This window comes from Myotis nattereri (assembly GCF_964212035.1).
Source record: "Myotis nattereri genome assembly, chromosome: 5".
Taxonomy (NCBI): domain Eukaryota; kingdom Metazoa; phylum Chordata; class Mammalia; order Chiroptera; family Vespertilionidae; genus Myotis; species Myotis nattereri.
Genome location: NC_138080.1, coordinates 101,652,650 through 101,673,096, shown reverse-complemented (window position 1 = coordinate 101,673,096; position 20,447 = coordinate 101,652,650). Strand labels below are relative to the sequence as shown.

The 20,447-nt window shown below is 37.8% G+C and overlaps 1 protein-coding gene across 1 annotated transcript in view; it reads right to left on the bottom strand.

The window, feature by feature from the left end:
- Positions 1-20,447, bottom strand: part of TENM2 (teneurin transmembrane protein 2) — a gene marked incomplete at its 5' end in the record, with an annotated part of 1,189,887 nt that overhangs the window by 729,161 nt on the left and 440,279 nt on the right. The window lies entirely within an intron of this gene.

Below are 20,447 nucleotides of genomic sequence, written 5' to 3'. Positions count from 1 at the left end.
TTCAATTTTTCATTATATATTGTTGCAATAGACATAGAAGAAAATGATTGAAAGCACAATAGTCAATGCGGACTTGGGTGTGGAATTCCACCAGAGGTTTTCAAGAGTAACACAAGGAAGGAACTATCCTACATTTCTGTCTACCATTTCACATATCATATAGTCCTTCATTTGCTACTTAAGTAGCCAAAAGATTTAACAGATTTGGGTTTTGAAAGTAGAAATACCATTAGTGAATGCTATGGTCTGAATATTTATTGCCCCAGCCCCACTAATCCATATGTTAAAATCCTAACCCTCAAAGGTGATGGGATTTGTAGGTGAGGCCTTTGAGAGGTGCTTAACTCAAGAGGGTGGAACTCTCATGAGTGGGATTAGCACTGTAAAGAGAAGCTCCAGAGAGATCACTACCCCCTCTCACCAGGTGAGGATTCAATGAGAAGCCTGCAACCCAGAACAGGGACCTACCCTGACTATGCTAGTACCCTGATCTCAACTTCCAGGCTCCAGAACTGTCAGCAATGAATTTCTTTGCTGTTATAAACCTCCCAGTCTGTGGCATTTCATAATAGCACAGCAAAAAAGCTAAGACAGTTAATTAAAAGGAAAAAAAAAATTAGGAGAATTGAAAAGGCATCAAACCATACTCATACACACAGAATTCACAAACATAATCACATATACATTCTGCACATTAAAAAATAAATGCATAAACACACAGCCATGTGCATACATATAAACACATATAAACATGTACAAGTAATACATGCAAACACCAGCACCCATACCTCTAGCACACAAACATACATGGACACACACTCATGGATACACACAGATACAGAAAAGTCTGTGAAGCTCTGGTTTAGGTTGAAGGCTTTTGGTTTTCTCTGGTGCTTCCTTTACTCAGAGATAATTTCCCACATGTTTGTGCAAATTCAGGAGTTATTTTGAATACTTAACATCTTAGATAACGTCCTAAAGTGATATAGATATCCAGATTTTTAACCCAAGAGAACTGGGATTAGACTAAATCATGGTCAGAGTCCTCAAAGAAAATATCTCTACAAACCACTACACTGTACCAAGACCTAAGATGAGATGCCTCAGGTCCCTCTATCAGAAGTACCATCTGATTTTTTCCCCACTGAGAGAATGCAACAATGTCTCGCTACTTATTTATGTATATATGTATATTCATCTGAACTTTTGTATAAAACTTTTCATTAATTTATTCATAAATGTGAAGTATAATTACTTTTTTGATTTTTTCCCTACCCATTTAAGTCACTGAAAATGTTTTTTTTTTAATATATATATTTATTGATTTTTCACAGAGAGGAAGAGAGAGGGATAGAGAGTTAGAAACATCGATGAGAGAGAAACATCGATCAGCTGCCTCTTGCACACCTCCTATTGGAGATGTGCCTGCAACCAATGTACATGCCCTAGGCCAGAATCGAACCTGGGACCTTTCAGTCCGCAGGCCGACGCTCTATCCACTGAGACAAACTGGTCATGGCTGAAAATGTTTTTAAAAGTGTACATCAGGCATTGATCTGGTCCTTTGTTTAATGCCCATCTAAAGCATATATGTGATGGAGTTGTCACCTCCAATTTGTATAGGCAGATCAATCACATGTGATCCAGTAGTTAGGTGATGGGGAAAGAAAGCATTAAATTATATACTTCCCTCTAGTGATGCATTCTCTATATCCATATATCCATGCACTGGTAAATTGTATTTAATATTATCTAAGGAATGGTACAAAAAAAAAATATCAGACTGTGAGCTCCCTGAGGGCAGAAGCAAAGTCCTATAAACTCATTTCTATCCCTAACTCAAGAACAGCTCTGATTATAGATGCTCTTGTTGAAAACATTTAACATGTATGAAATTAATTTTGAATCAACTGATAACACAGGGGCCCCACTAAAGGGTTCCAATCCATCTGTGACACCCGCCAGAAAGTCTCAATGCTCGCACAGTGCTCAAAGAGGCAGATGCAAAGGATACGTTGTGTTAAATGGACCAACTTTTCTTTAAGGAAAAAAAAAATATTGTATGTTCATGTTTATTCACCCTTTGAGTAGAATCATTATTGCTCACTTATTGCTACACTATACCATGCTCTCTACAGAAATCATTCTGAAAACAAGACACAAGTTCATTTTCCTCCTCAGAAACTTGAAGGAAACTTAACAGATAACAATGATAGTGAGAGGCATTTCAAGGAAATGTTGGGCAAAATTTCACTATAAGGGTCGGTTACAGATATGTATTGTGTATAGAATCCGTTGCAGACATACACAAAGGCAGGGACCTCTGTCAAGCCTCACGTATGTGTGTATATGCATATACAGGTGTAAATCATTATAAAGGTGGTCATCCCCTACGTCAGAAGGAAAGCAGAATCTTGACTCAACAGCATTCTGTAGCCAATAGGCCCTGAGATACACAATGTGGACCTTATCCCACCCTCCATTTGCTCTTCTCTCCTCCCTGTAGATCATTAGAGCACTTAGGCACCTGGTGTCATAGGGGACATCTTTTCACAGGCTTTGCTGTCTTGTTCTCCAACCTAGGGCCCTTTAGAAGTGACAGAAGCCATTTCTCAGGGAGCTCAGTAACCAAGGTCTATTTCCCCGCCCCCCTCCTGCCCCAAATTCCATCCTCCTGACACAGAAGCACAGTTAGAGATGAAAAATATGGTTCATTATCTTGGTGGCACAGAGAAAAATGTTATGGCTTTATTTAGCAGTTGCTTTTATGCTTTTAAAAACATGTTAATTTCATTTTTTTATGTAATTGTGCATTAAATCATCTCAGACAATTGTGTGATTTGGAAATAAAAGTCCAAGAAAATAAGTAAAAGCCATAATGTGGTTTTCTCCGTGCCGCTTTGTGGAGTCTGTGTTTATGTTCCTCGAGCATTAGTGTCTCTGCTCCTTCCTGGGGAGATTAATCTGGAGGCTCAGAGAGACTCTTGCCTTCCTGTCTTAGTTCTCCCAGAGCTCGGAGCTTTTCCCTGTGGTTTCTGCTTCTACTGCCCATGAATTACCAGCCCTGACAACATTAGGACTTATAAAGCCTCATAATCCTTTAGTCTATTCCCAAACAGGGCCACCGGCTGGATGAAGACCTTGACCGGGGGGTGGGGGTGGGGGAGAAATTTGAAAGAGACCCACTCTGCCTAAAGTAGAATTTTAAATCCCACACTACAGAAAATCGCCATCCTCACACAGAATACTGGTGATAGATTTACTCTATCTTTTTCTTTAAATAATGGTAGAATATAAGCAATAGGATGCATGCAATGCTATTCAGCATGGGTGGGAGATGTTTTTCTTTAAAGAAAAGTTGGTCCATTTAACACAACCTCTCCTTTCTATCTCCTGCTTTAAGTATTATGTGAGCATTGAGACTTTTTAATGGATGTGAGTGATGCATTGGGACCCTTGAGTGGGGCCCCTGTGTAATGAGTTCATTCAAAACTAATTTCATACATGTGAATTTTTTCAAATATCAATCAATACATATGAACAATTAAATTCTTTCTTTCATCTTACTTTTCTTACTTTTTTTTAAGAGCATTTTAATGTAGATTATTACTGTAAGGTGTTATTCTACCTTTGTGGGAATGTGTACTAGTTTGCTAGGGCTGCTGTAACAAAGTAGTACAGACTAACAACATAATAACAACATAAATGTAGGTTTCACAAACAGGTTGGACGTCCAAGGTTAAGGAGCTGATGGCATGGCTTGCTCTGAGGCCTGGGAGGGAAGGACCTGGTCTGGACCTCTCTGCCTGGCTTGTAGTTGGTTATCTTCTCTCTGTGACCCTTCACTCTGTCTCCCAACACTCCCCTCCCGGCCCCCCCGCCCGCCCAGTACACTTCTGTGTCCAAGATTCCCCCTTTCATCGGGACACCAGTCACATTAGGTTAAGGGTGACCCGAATGACCCCTTTTACCATTACTACTTCTTCAGAGCCTTATCTCCAAACGAGGCCACATTCCTAGAGGGTGATGGCGAGGACCTCAGCACAGGAGTTTTAGGGAACACAGTTCGTGCTGCAACAGTACATAAACCTTTTCTCGGTTTCGCAGTGATGTTCATTCAAGTTAAAAACACACAGCTTCCAAAGACTGGCATTCCGCAAACTACTAAAGATTAACTTCTTTTACAATTCTAAAATGAATTCTTATATGATATAGGCAGGAGTATACATAAAAGAAACAAACAAAATCACTCTGAATTTACTGGTGGTAAAACCCTCAAGACAGATATATGTGTATGTATGTACACATGCTCCAACCTACACAACAACCAAAGCATGTATATATAACCAGCGTGGAAATTAACTTCCGCCTCAGGCTACTGTGAAATGTCAATTAAACTGACAAACTTTCCGAGCTCGCTACTCTATCTTCCTGCCTTGGGGAGCTTTTGTATTCAATTTATTGTTAAACAAAACAGCCAACTTGGCAGCAGAGTTAGATTAACGAATTATAATAAACATTTTTTTTTGGCTTAAAAATAAGGTGAGCTAATATTCCTGCAGAACAAATGTTAGCAAGATTAAAGATTTTGTCAGAGGGTATTTGTTTGTTATCGCTTCAAATTGAGCAGGAGCAAAAGAATGTGCCCACTAGCTTGTTTGGATTAAACAGAGTCTAAAAGGAAGTTGACTAACAACTAATAGTGGCTTTGTTTAACGTTTCTTTTATTAACATTTAATATTTAATTCGGAGGAACTGATGTCAGAAGCCCAGAGGAGCCACGGAACAGCTGTGGGCCTCAATTTAAATGTCTTTCATTTGACCCATTTATATTCCTTTTTTCTTTCTTACACACACACACACACACACACACACACACACAGCTAATTTAATCGGCTTGTCTGCAAAGCCCATTCATCTAACTGCAGCTGAGGCTCCTGTCTCTCCATTAAAACCCCGTGGTTCTACTATCCACCAGAAGAGATAAAGGTTCCAGAAGGCCACCGGGGCAAGGAGGCATCTTTTGTCTAATCATAGACTCCTAAAGTGTTTGTTATTGGTGTATGCAACAAGGCATTGGTGAGCTACCCTTTCACAGGGGCTGGGCTGAGTGTTTTACATATATCACCTAATTTAATCCTCACAGCAATCCCATAAAGGTGAGCCAAAGGAGAATTTAATAGAGATTAAGGGACTGGGTCACGGGCATAAATATCATGAGTGGCATTACTGCAGCTCTTGGAAATTCGACAGTGTGAAAAAGGGAGGAAGCTGAATTTAGTAATAAAAGAAAGACCTCCTTTTCAAAATCAGATAGGTATTTCTTAACGAACGTGTATTCCTAAATGTGAGAGAGGAGGCCTGAATATTTCTATTTTATTATACGGCATCTAACATTTATTGAGCTCCTACTGAGTGCCAGACACTGATCTAAGCACTTTATGCATATTACTTCACTGAATTAACTCAGAAGACAGTTGCCCTATGTGATAGATTCTGCTATTTTCAATTTCCAGAGCTTAATAATGTTACTTAGGTCACACCGTTGGGATTTAAAGGCCACCAGCTTACTTGAGTCTCTCTTAACCACTATTTTACTATCAGGCTGTAATAGGCTAAAGCCACCTTTGTTTTATCAAGCAACCAATGATTTGCTTGACATATGCATAGGGTGTGCTTATAAAAATTAGGCTGGTTTGTCCAAACACTTCACTTAAATTACATATTAAATGATTAAAAGTAGTATATCATTTAAAGAATACTGAAAAAATAATCTGAAGTTTGACCAACTAAATTTTTCATCGTAAGGTAGTCATAGTATTAAAAACGAAAAAAAAAAAGTCAAAACCAAAAAGATCTTAATTATCTTACTAAAGGGGAACTTAGACCAGGGCACATGCATAGGGGTTAATAATATTAAATCATAAAAATTGCAATTGCAAAAATTTGCAAATAACATGGGAATCTGCTCCTCATAAAGTCTTAAGTTGACTTACTAGGAGCAGCGATTCAAATGTGCAAGGCAGAGAAAGAAAAGTTGGGAGTCAATCATAAATCAGGACTTTCCCCAATTACTGCCTACAATTGTTCAAGGCAACCACATTCCTGGAAGTGTGGTCTGAAATGCCTGAGATACTTTTAAAAAATTCAGATTCCTGCACCTATCCCAGATCTATTGATGCAGAATTGCTGCATTTTGTCCAGAAATCTGCATTTTCAACCATCTGGCCAGCCATGGGCTAAATCCATGGACAGACGGGTAAAGAAATTGTGGTGTATTTATATATAATGGAATATTATTTGGCCATATGCCTTTTGTGAGAACATGGGTGGACCTTGAGGGCTTTATGCTAAGTGAAATAAATCAGACACATAAAGACAAGTACTGTATAATGTCTCATGTATGGAATGTAAAACAAACAAACAGACTAACAAAAAATAAGTTCAGACTGTTGGTTGCCAGAAATGGGGAGTGGAAGGTGGGCAAAATGGGTGAAGGGGGCCAAGAGATCCAAACTTCCAGTTATACAATAGATAAATCCTGGGGATGTAATGTACAGTATGGTGACTATCTATACTAATCAAAGTATAATATGCTAATTAAACCGGGAAACATTCCAGGAGACCTTCCAGACGTTCTTCTGGACAAAGCCATGATGGCGGGGCCCAGGTAGAGGCAGTTAGAGGCCAAGAGGGGAGGGCAGTTGTGGGTGATCAGGCTGGTGGGGGGCGGGGCAGTTGGGGGTAAGCAGACCAGCAGGGCGGCCAGTTGGGGGCAAGCAGACCATCAGTGGGGGTCAGTTGGAGGTGATCAGGACAGCAGGGGGGTAGTTTGGAGTGAGCAGGCCAGCAGAGGGGCAGCTGGAGGCAAGCAGGCCAGTGAGGACAGAAGGGGGGGGGCAAGTAGGCCAGCACGGGGAGCAGTTGGGGGCAAGCAGGCCGGCAGGCAGGCAGGTGAGCGGTTAGGAGCCAGCAGTCCCTGATTGCGAGAGGAATGTCCGACTGCCGGTTTAGGCCTGATACCTGTAAACCAGCAGTAGGACATCCTTTGAGGGCCAGATTGGAGAGGGTGCAGCCTGGGCTGAGGAACACCCCTCCCCCAGGCACAAATTTTGTGCACCGGGCCACTAGTAGTTAATAATGCCGCACTGTATATTTGAAAGTTGCTAAGAGAGAGTTGAGAAGTTCTCATCATAAGACAAAACATTTGTAACTGTGTGGTGATAGAAGCTGACTATACATATTGTGGTGGCCATTTCACAACATATACACATATTGAATCATTATGTTATACACCTGAAACTAATATAATGTTACATATCAATTATACCTCAATTTTAAAAAAAATGTGTTAAAGTGGCTCATTTCCTGGACATGTGATTGTGTTTTTCCTTTTGAGCTGTTAAAATAATTTCATTTATTCATTTCAACAAATTTCTTAAAGATTCAGTTATTGTCAAGGATACCACATACAATTAAAAAAAATGAATTTGCAGTGGTGGGCTAGTAAGGAAACACAGGTAAATAGGCTGCCACAATGCAGAGGACAAATGTGGTGACATCGACAAATTTCCAAGGTACTGAGGAAATACTGAAAAACTAAAAAAAAAATTGTGTTCAGGTAAAGAGCCCATCTTCCCTTTGGGGATACTAGAATCTGTTTCTTTTAAGATGGTTTTTCTAGGTAATGATAACTTTAATCCTAAATTATTTATTCATGATTGAAATCTACTTATGTTTACCACATCTTCGATGCTGTTTCTAAAAAGTAGTCTATGAATTGCGCATATCAAAATTAGTCTGTCCTTGGACTTATTTTGAAGGCTTAATCTATTCTAGATTGTTCCTTGTGAAATTTGTTATTAGACAGTTTGGGATAGGAGAACCACAAATCTTGTACTTTTATATTTAATTATGCTTAGAACAATAACATATGAAGAAATTTCCAATGTTTTGTACACAACTTAAGTGATTTGGGAGTTGAGTAAAGGAAACACATCAAAAGTTCTTATTTTCAAATATTCTGTTCCAAGAGAGAAGCCATGATAGCTCAGAGGTTTAGATAAACCTAGTTTTGTTCCAAGGTCTAACTTCCTAGCTGCCTGTCCTTGGAAAGCTTATTCTCAACTTTATCCAGTTTGTCTCTGCTTACACCATCCACACTAGATTTAATAATACACAGGTAATGTCAATAGTGTGCATAATTGATACATAAACATATGACACACATAACAAGTAGTCATGCATAATCATGCTTATATTGTGAAGATTAAATAAAGTGATGTATATAAATTTATTAATTTAGCACCTGACTCATAGCAGGTGCTCAATAAACTGATGGTAGAAATGAGAGAGAGAAAAGGAGCAAGAGAGGGAGGGAGTTGAAGTGACAGTGAAACAAAACATAAATATGAAAACTCATGTCAGAAATAAGAGAGAGGAAGGCAAAATGTAGAAAAAAGGAGGGGGGTTACTCCTAACTTGAATAGCTTTACTTTTTTTAAATTAGATGCAAGGTTGCTCCTGCGCTGTTTCATGTGGTAGCCACACCATCGTCTCATTGATTGAATGGACATCATTAGAAAAAATAGAGTGACCACCGAAAGGTTCCTAGTATTTCATCTGAACTCTGAAAATGTCAAGCTGTGCAGGTAGGGCTGGTGGATGGTGATAGGAAACCCATTTCCAGTTATCATTTGTTAATGAAGGGGAACAAGGGGGAAAACCCAAAGTGAGCAGAGTGCAGAGTCTATATGCAGTTTCCCCTATCTCCAGCCTCATTAAAATATGCAGATCGCATCATTAGGAGACAGGTTCCTGGCAGAGCCATCTCCTAGAGCCATTATAGGCACTCATTGGCAGTTGTTAGTACAGTGAGTTGACCCACAGCTATATTCTTCTATGTGAAAACAAAAAAGAAGACCAAGAAGCAGAAGCAGCGTTTACAAGCCATGTTTTCATTTAGGGTATATGTCTTTTTCAAAGTATGAGTCTGTATTTTTTTTTTAAAAAATGCCACTGATACTTGTCTGCTTTGTTTTTCTAACAATACACAGACACCTTGTTGGACAACTTCCTATCTTCCCCACATTTTGGCTTTTCAGTTTTGGGTATATAGTTATATTTAATGAAATAACACACATTATACCTATATTTAATTCAGCAAAATGATCAAGAGTAACTATCGAATTAAACAATAATTTCAAAGACCATCCTAACCAAACTTCAGTTTCAACCAGATAAAAATAACTCTACTGTTCATCTTAATTCCTTATTTCACCCACAACTTCTGTAATTTCCTCATTACTGCCTTGGTTCTCTCCTCCCTCCCTCTGTTCCTTCCTTATTGCCTCTTCTTCCATCTTTCTTAAGTTCCTTCCTATCTATCTATCTATCTATCTATCTATCTATCTATCTATCTATCCATCTACTTACCTACCTAGCTATCCTCTATCTTTTCTTTTTTTTTTTTTTGAGGTGGCTAAGGCCGTATTAAAAATCATTTTATGAACAAAACCTCACAGATGAACACTTTTGATGTGAAGGCCCAGGATAGATTACCACCTTGAGAAAATTTGTTACTGAATAAAAATATAGAATGATAATAGTTTGATGACTAGATGATCAAAATTATTTAGTGGATGTCAGCATTTAATTGTGTAACAATGTGAAAGTGCATGTCAACAATGGATGTCAGCTATTAATGCTAGTCCATAGAAATGCCATTGATTTAGTTCTTTTTATTTTGTTTGGATTTTTTTTTTCTGTTAGTATTTTTTCAAGTGTAGTCTGAGACCTCTGTGGGTCCCTGAGGTCAAAACTGTTTTCCTAAAAAATGCTTACTGATTACTTGTCTTTTTCACTGATGGTGCAAAAGCAATGGACGACAGAACTGCTGGTGTCTTAGCGTCAATCCAGGCAGTGGCCCCAAAGTGCCTTGGCCACTGTATTTTCATTAGCATTTTCTCACAGTTAAAAAAAAAGGCTAGTTTAGCCCAAGAATGCCCTTAATAAAGCTGTAAACATTGTTACTTTTAGCCCAGTTGGTGTGGGTCAGTGGTTGAACATCAGTGGTCACGGTTTAATTCTGGGATTTTGGTCAGAGTACATGCCAGAGTTGCTGGCTGGATCCCCAATAGCGGGCATGCAGGAGGCAGCTGATCAATGAGTCTCATCATTGATGCTTTGATCTCTCTCTCCCTCTCCCTTCCTCTCTGAAATCAATAAAAATATATTTAAAAAATTACTTCTTTGATTAAATCTTGACTCTTGAGTACATTTGAAAATAATCCATATGATGAAATTGCAAATATACAGGAAGCATATTCTGCTGCAAACCAATGCATGAAGGTCTTCTTGAGAAAATGCATTTGTGTGATTATTTGAGTGATGAGCTGAACTATGCACTCTTTTCTGGGACATTATTTTTATTTAAAATAACTACTTAAAGGCAATCTATGGCTATTCAGACTTAGATACAGGGTGAAGCAAAAGTAGGTTTATAGATGTTCGTAGGGGAAATAATATCATAATTAATAAATAATAATACAACAATAAACTGTTTCATGTACTCACTCTGTAAATATACTTGTGCCCCACCCTGTATTTAACAGATATCCTCTGGAAAAGAAATAAAGTGACCTAGGCACACGAAGGAAATCAACTGTAATAGTATTTGTTGCCAATGAAAAAATGCAAGCTTTCAAGAAAAAGTAACTCTTGTGCAAAGCACGAGTCCACCATGAGCACACCAGCTTCCCAAACCTAACAACTTTTCTGATGAGATTGATGGTGATATTTCCAAATGTGATTTTTGACATTCTATAATGAAATGTGTCAACATGTGGAAGATTTGCATATTTCAGTGAAACAATATTTTCTAAATGACCAATGCATTACATTACAAGTTATTGCATAAGATCCATTCCAACGTCAAGAAAAGGCCAATTAAAGAATTTTCATTTAAGAGAGTAAAAATTGTATTAATATTGTGTCAAAAAGATTCGACACTGTAATCTTTAAGAAACTACAATTTGTTGAGTTTTTGTATGGTTTCAAATTAAAATATCCATAATTAACTACAAATGCTAATAGAAATGTATCCATTTTCTATCTAAATATGTGTGTGAGGCTAGATTTTCTCTATATTCTTCCACAAAAACAATGAACCCAGATGTACTAAGTCAGAATTAAAGATATTTAGAGAGAATAAAATAATGTCACTTTTCTTATTAAAAATTTTTGGAAATATACATGCTTTTCATAAAGTATATCCTTTATGTTAACATGTAATGAGTTTATTATTGCTGTTTTTAAACTAAAATATGAATAAATATATGCATTTAAAATACTTCTTAGTTTTAATTTTTGTAAGTAAATATTTGACTCAGAAATTTGTAAGAAATAAAAGGGGTCTTGCAATCAAAAGGTTGAGAAATACTATTCTAGTTATAAGCAATATTATCTTATATATTTAATTCTTTAGTAGTCTAGATATTATTTAATAATTTTAAGTATGAGTTATATTACCTGTTTTAAGTATTTCTCTCTATATACCTAAGTATAAGGTAAGGCCCCTCCAAAAGAAATGTCCCTTAGAAAATAGGTGTGGCATACATGTGTGTTCACCTTTTTTTATGGTGCGCTATCTCAATTACATCATTTTCAAACATCATCTGCTTGGGAAAGATACATTAGCCTGAAACACCTCAAACAATGCTAGATGTGCAAACTTTTGAAGTTTCATTGATTACAATGGAATCAGTAAAAAAGAGAAAACGTTTTAAAATAATGTACATTTTATCATTTTTTTTCAGGACTTATATTTATATAGCTTACAAATAAGCATGCAAATTAATCTTTTAAATATCACTTTAAGAAAAAAATATGATAACCACTAGAGAAATATTTGCCTATAAAATGAACGAATAAATGAAGAGTTGTAATGGTTTTTGTGGGATGGAATAAAATAGACATCAGGCAGGTGTTAATAAATAGCTGCAACCCAGAACCCTCATATTGAAGTGGAGGTGATTTCTGAAAACGAAAACCTGCATTAGTTAATAAAGACACTAATTTTGAATACAAATGTGAAATTAAACAGAAGTATCTCAAGAATAGCAGGTTAAGTTAGAACAAAGATAGAGAAGAGTTAAACTTTTTCATATCTAAATTAATAAATTAAAGACTATACGTGAACACTTGACTATTTCATCTATATCTCTAAAAGTTTGCATAATGAACTGGGCCAAAAAAGGTTTTTATTTTTAATTTTTCATCATTTGACAAATGGCATAACCTTTCAGTATAGTTAAGACTTCTTTATATTCAGTATAGTTAAGATTTCTAATCCTTTACAAATCCTGCTTTAAGGGAATAATTTTATAGACAGGAATCTGAGAATGAGAGTGTATAAAAACCCCCTGACATTTCACAGTTAGTATCCATGAGAACTGGGATTGGAACCCAGGTCCACTGCCAAACCTGAGATCTTTCCATATACTCAAGGTCATGAAGTATTTCCTATGGTCCAGAGATCTACAGGACATACAGTCCCCACGCATTCACCCATCATTAAATTATCACATGAACCCACATGACAAGTGCCATTTTGGTTCTATTTTTGAAATAAGGAAACTGACACCATGATTCCTAATTAGCAGTGATGGCCGTTGAGCCTGGTCCTGTTTCAGAGTCAATAATCTAATGCCCTCTTTCGTACCACCTCCCAATCTACTGTATTACTTCTGCTTGAGCTCATACAGTCAATTCTATGAAACACACATCAAATTGGGATCTTCAAGTCACTTTTTTTTCAAGGATTCAAGTAGAATATACACCTGTAAAAGCATAGCATAAATGATATTTTTAAATATTAAAAATTAGTATAATCTTTATTTGTTTCCTGGCTCTTTAAAGGAATTTGATGTTTAGCTCAAGTTGGGAAACTACTGTGAGGAAAAGTTATATGGGGCTGAAAGGACCAGGTCATTCCTGGGATTAATAGACTCACTCTTCTTCACATACCTAACTAGTAAACATATATAGATACACATGTTTTTTTATTTTTTATTTAGTTATACATGTGAAAGGAGAGACTCTCTTAATCTCAGAGATTCTATACATGTAATATATACTCTATTTTTCTATCTACCTATCTACCTACATGTTATCTAAATATGTATCAATCATCTTTCTGTCTGTGTGTCTATCTAGCTACCTATCTATCTCATTAACAGAAATAACACAGTGAGAATGATTATATACATTTCACAAACAATTTGGGCAGGGTGGATAGTCACATCTTCATAATATGCAAAACCTAAAAAGCGTTGATTGCTCACAATGGTAAGCCTATGCAAGGATGTAGCTCAACATTAATCATGAAAATATTAATGTCTTTATTTTGGAGAAAATACTACATATAGTTGGCAAAAATGACAGCTGTGAACACACATAAGATAGTGTTATCATCCAAGAACTGAAATTATATTCAGTTTTTTGTTAGTGTGCTTGTTTTCAGTCTTTCAATTCCCAGCCCAATTTGTTTATTGTCCAGCCGGACACAGCGAAGTTATTAAGTTCCTCAAGGTCACCCACCAAGTCACAGCTGTCCTTGGGAAAGGGGCTTATATAGTCCTGAATCCCAGCGAGGTCCTCCTGCTTCCTGCGGTAGGTGGGTCCATGTGGAATGAAAGAATGCTCTTAAGCAAATTCCAATTATGGTTTATTAACTTCGCACATAGCATTTATCTCCCAGTTTCCAAAAATAGAACCAATTAAACTGTCTGTTTAGCACTAAGGTTTTTTTTTAAACTTTTAATTTTTCTTTAGATAAAGCCTTTATAGAAAACTAAATGGAACATTACAGATATGAGGGGAAGGGAGGAAGCCCTGCCACCACCACTGTCTTCCTTCACCATCGCGATGAGACAACCAAGGCGAGATCTTTGCTGTTCCTGGACTGACAGTGTAACATTATCTGTCAAGCAAACGAGGCCACGCTAGGCATGATGGATAGTAGTGAAAAACTTTGATTCAAGACAGCTGCTAATGTGAAATGAAAGCCCAACAAATCCTAGTGTTTGGCCCCACTGTCAAAAACAAGTTTAAACAACTACAGCAAGAAAAATTGCAGGCTTGTAAAAGAAGGCCTCAGAGCAGTATTTTCCTTTACAGTTAAAACTCTTTCTAACTTCCAATCAGTGGTGTAGAAGGGAGACTTGGTGAAAAACCTACAGGGATCTACTGCTATTGAGCTGTCTCCTTTAAGTCCCTCATTTACAACTACCCCATTAAAAAACCGCCTGCCTCCCTAACCGGTTTGGCTCAGTGGACAGAGCATTGGCCTGTGGACTGAAAGGTCCCAGGTTCGATTCCCTTCAAGGGCATGTACCTTGGTTGCGGGCACATCCCCAGTAGAGGGTGTGCAGGAGGCAGCTGATCGATGTTTCTCTCTCATAGATGTTTCTAACTCTCTATCCCTCTCTCTTCCTCTCTGTAAAAAAAAATCAATAAAATATATATTTTTTAAAAACCACCTGCCCAGTGAGGACCACAGAGGGGTAGAGTTGGAATTTCCCCGTTGATGTCTTCAGTGACCAAGAGAATGTGGGAAGTGCTTGCCCTGACAGTTCAAAGGAGAATAAATAGGAGACATCCACTCTCAATGTGCCTAAGTTCCCATTAGCTTCCAGGAACCACAAAATATCTAAAGAGCAAATGATTGGTGAGCAACAAAGTCTCCAGCCCCTGTGGCAGGGAATGGGTTTGCACATGAAGGCAGAGATTCTCTGAAACGGAGGCTCAGGGAAAGAAAAGGGTTTCCTTGGGTCACGCTGCCCAGACCCTATCCACAGCCGCCAGACACCCAGTCCAGTTCTTTCTGACTGTACTGCAGTGCTGTGAATTAGAAATTACTTTTTTTTTTTCTCCTCTAAGTTTTCAACACGAAACCTCCCTCGAGTTTTTCACTGTTACAGGTACCATATCCGTGTGTCTATCACCACGCTCCTGCCTGTCTAACAAGAGCTCGGGGAATGTCACGGGATGTAGTCATGCTATATGCTTTGCCACACGTTTCTGTTGAATGTGTATGGTACTGATTTGACACTTCTAAGAGGTGACAACTATCTTTAAATTATAAAATTACAATTATCTTATCAAATTTAATATTCTGTATACTTCAGAACTGATTTTTTTTTTAAATCAGCAATTGCTAGTTCAGTGAGCTGATTGAACTCAAATTCTTAGAGTAATGTACCTTTTGTTATTTTTATTCCTAGAGTTTTGTTGCTATATTAACCCGTTCTTTCCCATGGTCATGCATTTACTTACTGGTGTTTTTTTCCTCTTTAGAACAGTGCTAATGATCAATTCCTTCATTATACATTTTCAGAAAACCTGCTTAATGGGAAAGGGTACAAACTTTCCCCCAAAGGGACAACAAACTATGATTGTATTTATAAGTCTAATGCACAAATACCCCAGTCTCCCTTCATCTATACAACCTGGCAAAGAAGAACTGTCATCAATATGCAGATTTAGGAAAAAAGCCGTTCCCCTAAGTAGCAGTGTCTTCATAAAGCATAATACATGCTTTTTGAGTTAAGAAATCCTCACTAGAAAAGCTAGGGTCTTGTAGATTCAGACTTTTTTTTTTACACCCCCTTCCAGAATCCTAAGAATCAAACATCTTTCGAATGATGAAACAGAAGAAGACCACAGATTCCCTGGCAATCAATCAGTTGTTCTCTCATCAAATTTCCACAACCAAACCGCCAAACCCTTTCCAGAGACTTGGCCTCCATCAATGAATCTCTATAAATAATTTAAAAAGCATTAATAGTTTCTGAATTTTACCATAGGATCCCTTTGTTCTCGATTATAAATGACTCACCGCCCGGTGTTGCTTCCATGAGCCTCTGTTACGGGCCATGTGATTTCTGATGATAGTACTCAAGGCATTGATTGGGCTCCTTTCAAATAGAGGAGTAAAGACAACTCCTTTAAGTTCCCCTGCATGGAACACACCACCATTCTCAGGGATATTTGCTGCTCAGATTAGCGAAGAAATAGTATATTCGGTTCTTTAACCCTACAATTTGGGGAGAAAAAAATCTTTTTTCTCTAAATTGAAACACAAAAATAAAAATCAAGCTAAATTAATTGCAAATAGATTTTGAGGAAAAGAATACCCTTCCTGCTTAAAAAGAAAAGCAATAGTAATAACAAAAAGCAAGAAGCATTGTGAAGACTGCTCACAAGTTGTGAATACGCCATAACATGGGATTTCAGAATCCTAGAGGAATTTCAAAGGCTCTGCTGACATATATGGAAGGACAGTGTTGATCTATAATTGCATTGCAGCCACATAAAAGAAGCAATTATATTTGTCAATACAGATAAATATAATTTCTATGCTTAAGCTCCGCTAACTTGATTTATGTGTTGGTCATCATCTATTACTGCAAAACTTTCTATCACTGGCTTATTAAAGCTTCATTATGGTAGGAAATTTGAATGCCCATTTGGTTCTCGTTCATGCAAAAAAACACTGTATTCACAACTGATTGACACAAATAATCTTTTCCAGTAGACTGGGGGCTCACTGATCATTGCAATACCTTATTGTGGATAAATAGGGCTTTAACTATTAAACTTGTAAAGATCATTCCTTTAAAAATGAGTCATTTTTGAAAAATACCGCCTGTGTATAGAGAGAAGGATAAAGAAAATAACAAACACTATGAATAAATTTATGAGATGATGATGAATCTAAACACATTTGCAGTTTTTCTGAAATAGAAGTAAGGGACTTCTAGTTCTGGAGAATAAACATAAAAATTCCATTGTGATCGCCTTCCATACCAAAACTATTCAGCACAGTTTCTTTTGATAAACAGACACAGCAAAATAATCCTGATGTCATATTTTTGCTAAAATAGCTCAGGTTTTCAATTGCCAATAAAATGGATTATAACTAAAAATCTAATGGGCTAAGAATTAAATAAAAACATAACTGGTGATCAGAAAAATAATCTCAGAAGTAATGTGTTATTGGCTAATGACTCATTAACCCTAACACATGCATCATAAACCCTGCAAGCACTAAAAACTGTGGTCCCAATTAAAAGGTTACGCACAATAACAATTATTCTAAAAACAATGTCAGAAAAGCCATACTTTGCTATAATAGATAATCAGACTTGTTTGTAACGTATTGCATGTAAGCCTCAAATATAGAAAATTGATTTATAACATTAATCTTTTCTTAGGAAAATAACAAATGTTTATCATAATCAGACTGTAATTAAAAAAACAAATAGTCTTGCAAGGGTCTCTTTTTACTGTATTTTACAAGATGTCATTTAGGTATTGAAAAACATGTTTTTTAAGTAACCATCAAACATGTTTATTAAAAACTAATTACACATGCACAAAATGTGCATTTTGATGCAGTGTCAGTACTAATCCCTAGTTTGATGATCTTCCTATCAGCCTAACTTTAGATTAAACACACACACACACACACACACACACACACACACACACAACACTTACTTTTTATCTGTGTCATGATTAAACACTCCTGGTAGAGTGGCTGACAAAATAATTTGATGGGGTTACTGTTTAAAGTTCCTATGCAAATCTGAAGGCACTTCTCATTTTTAATACAGGAAAACAGGAAGTCAGAATTAAAATATATTTAATTGTGTATCATATGGGAGAACAGAGATGTTCACAAGTGCCATCCTCTTAATATGGCAAAGGTAGACCAGTCATCTGAGTATAATAGAAACGTTTTATATCACAAAAGCATCACATTCTTAAAGACTATTTGTCTATTCTTCCTGCTCAATTGTTTGAGAACTACACAGACAAAATTGAAGTGCATATAGCACACATTTTGTTCAAGAAGCAATGACTCACTGTATAGGTTTCTATAAATTGCCTAAGTGAGAAAGAGGTATCAGAAGAGCACATATCCGTATTTGATGGTTGAGTTCATCACAAAGAGAGAATTGCTACAAATTTTAGAAGAATAAGGTTAATCACAACTTTGCCTGATTGAGTTAGATTGTAGATTTATGAAAAAAATAATAATGGGAAAAATAATAATATCCTCGTAGGCAAACTACTCTAGCTATCAAAGGTATGTGTGAATGCATTACAGAGAGCCTCACTATTTCCTTTAGATTTTCACTACACAGTGGACAGTTTCTAGACACATGGAATTTTCTGATATTTTAGAGTGTACCTCATGCTTCGCTTCTGAGAGTAGCATACACAGGCATTCCAGTGTTGCCGGCAGAATATTTTTATTTCTGAAAATGAAAATTCAAGAACTCCTACAAGCCCTGTTTGTACTCATGCTAGGCATTCCTTCCAGAAAAACTCCTGTGATGAAATGTGAAAACCATAGATGTCAGTTTATGGGTTTATATTTCTGATCAAGGTCTTAGTGAACTTTATTGCCCCAGAAATACCCATAAATATAAGATTTGACCAAACATGTAATCAACTGTAAGGCAGACACCTGAATGCTATCTTGTATGAAAGCTTCCACCATAGAGATAAATCAGGCAGGGCCAGTAGAATAACCTACCGCATAAAATTTTATATCAGCTGATTCAGGACCAGGGTGTTCTATAAAATGTTCTTATCTTCATCACAATGCCAGCCTTATTTTTGCTGCTACAAATATGAGAGGAAAAAGCTCCCTTCCCCGAGTCCATGATATTTGGAACAGATTCTACAGGGGACATTTTAAAGGGTATCTTGGAGGACTTCTTGAATGACTTATTTTACCTTCGTTTCTTTTTGTAAATTTTACTTTACCTCTGGTGAGAGTAAGTTTTAAGGATCAAGTTATTGAACTTACTGTTGCATCTGAAATTAGGATACCTTTCCTCAAAGCTGGCTGGGCAGCCTGTTTCATTGCCCTGCTGGCCTATATGTCACATGGGTAAACTCAGCAGAGCCCTAAAAGTCTCAAACTTGACACAAATCCCTATGCAGCTGAGGCCACATCTCCACAGTCAAGGGGCCTGGGGGAGGGCTCGGCTCCAATGACAAAAGCATGGGTGACAATTTACAAACGAATTCAGAATTTTGCCAAAACATAAATAAGTCTTTCATGATCCTGTTAGAAAAAGTTAAAGATACGCTTTCAAAAAATCCTCTTCCATTCAAAACAGTATTTTTGGAAAACTGAACACTGATATACTCACAAATGAAAAGGTTCGCATATGTTTATTTATGTTACATAGCAGGAGGAGAAAAATAATCTGGTTATCATTTGTGAATACAATCCTGTGAAGAAGTTATTGCCAGGCAAAGCTATCGATGACTATGATAATTACAATAAATAAGAAACCTCGGAAACAATAGCACATAAGAAATCTGTCCCATTGTATGTGTTGAGACACAGGCCGTGTTTGTACTCCATTCATTTAATTTGCTCTTTTCTGTTGGATATCAGACACCGTGGAACTCCAGGACAGAGCCTGAGTGTGATGCTGAGTTTCCAGTGCCTCTGGGAAAGCAAGGGGCTGTGTGATGAGGACAGGAGGTAGGGAGGAGGGTTCCTGGGCCCACACACAAAGCCTCCTGCAGGGGAAATAGGAGTGGAAGGTAAGGGAGATGGAGGAAGAGGAGGTAGTGAAGGAGAAGGGTGAGAAGGGGAAGAGGGAGGAACTCAGCTGCCTCTGATCACTGGAATAGGCAGTGATCATAAAAAGGGACCCATAGTATTAAGTTATCGCTTTACCTCCTCTTCAAGGATATTGAATGTTCTTATCTTCATGAATATTTCTTACAGTTTACCCTTGAATAATGGTTTAAACTGCGCAGGTCCTTTTATATGCAGACTAGAGGGCCAGTGCATGAATTCGTGCATGGGTGGGGTCTGGCAGGCTGGCCCCAATGGGGGCCAATCGGGACCAAGCCAGCCAGGGGGAGGGAACATGGGAGGATGGCTGGCTAGCCCTGTCCCTGATCAGGGTGGGGGGCTGATTGGGGGCTGGGCCAGCTGGGGGTGGGGCTGTGGGAGGTTGGCCGGCCAGCTCCACTCCCAATTGGGGTGGGAAGGCCTATTGGGAGCGAGGCTGGCTGGGAGAAGGGGCTACAGGAGGTTGGCTGGCCAGCTCCACGCCTGATTGGGGTTGGGGGGGGTAATCAGGGGAAGGGCTGGCTGGGGAAGAGACCACGGGAGGTTGGCTGGCCAGCCTCCCACCCCTGATTGGGTCGCTTGGCCTGACGCAGTGGGCATCATAGCGACCAATCATTAGGGTCATTCCAGTTGTTTCAGCATTCTGGTCGCTGGCTTTTTATATAGAGAGATATTTTCATTAGATTCTGTAAATTAATTTTCTTTCCCTTATGCTTTTCTTAATAACGTTTTATTTTTTTCTAGCTTAATATAGTGTAAGTATACAGTCTACAAT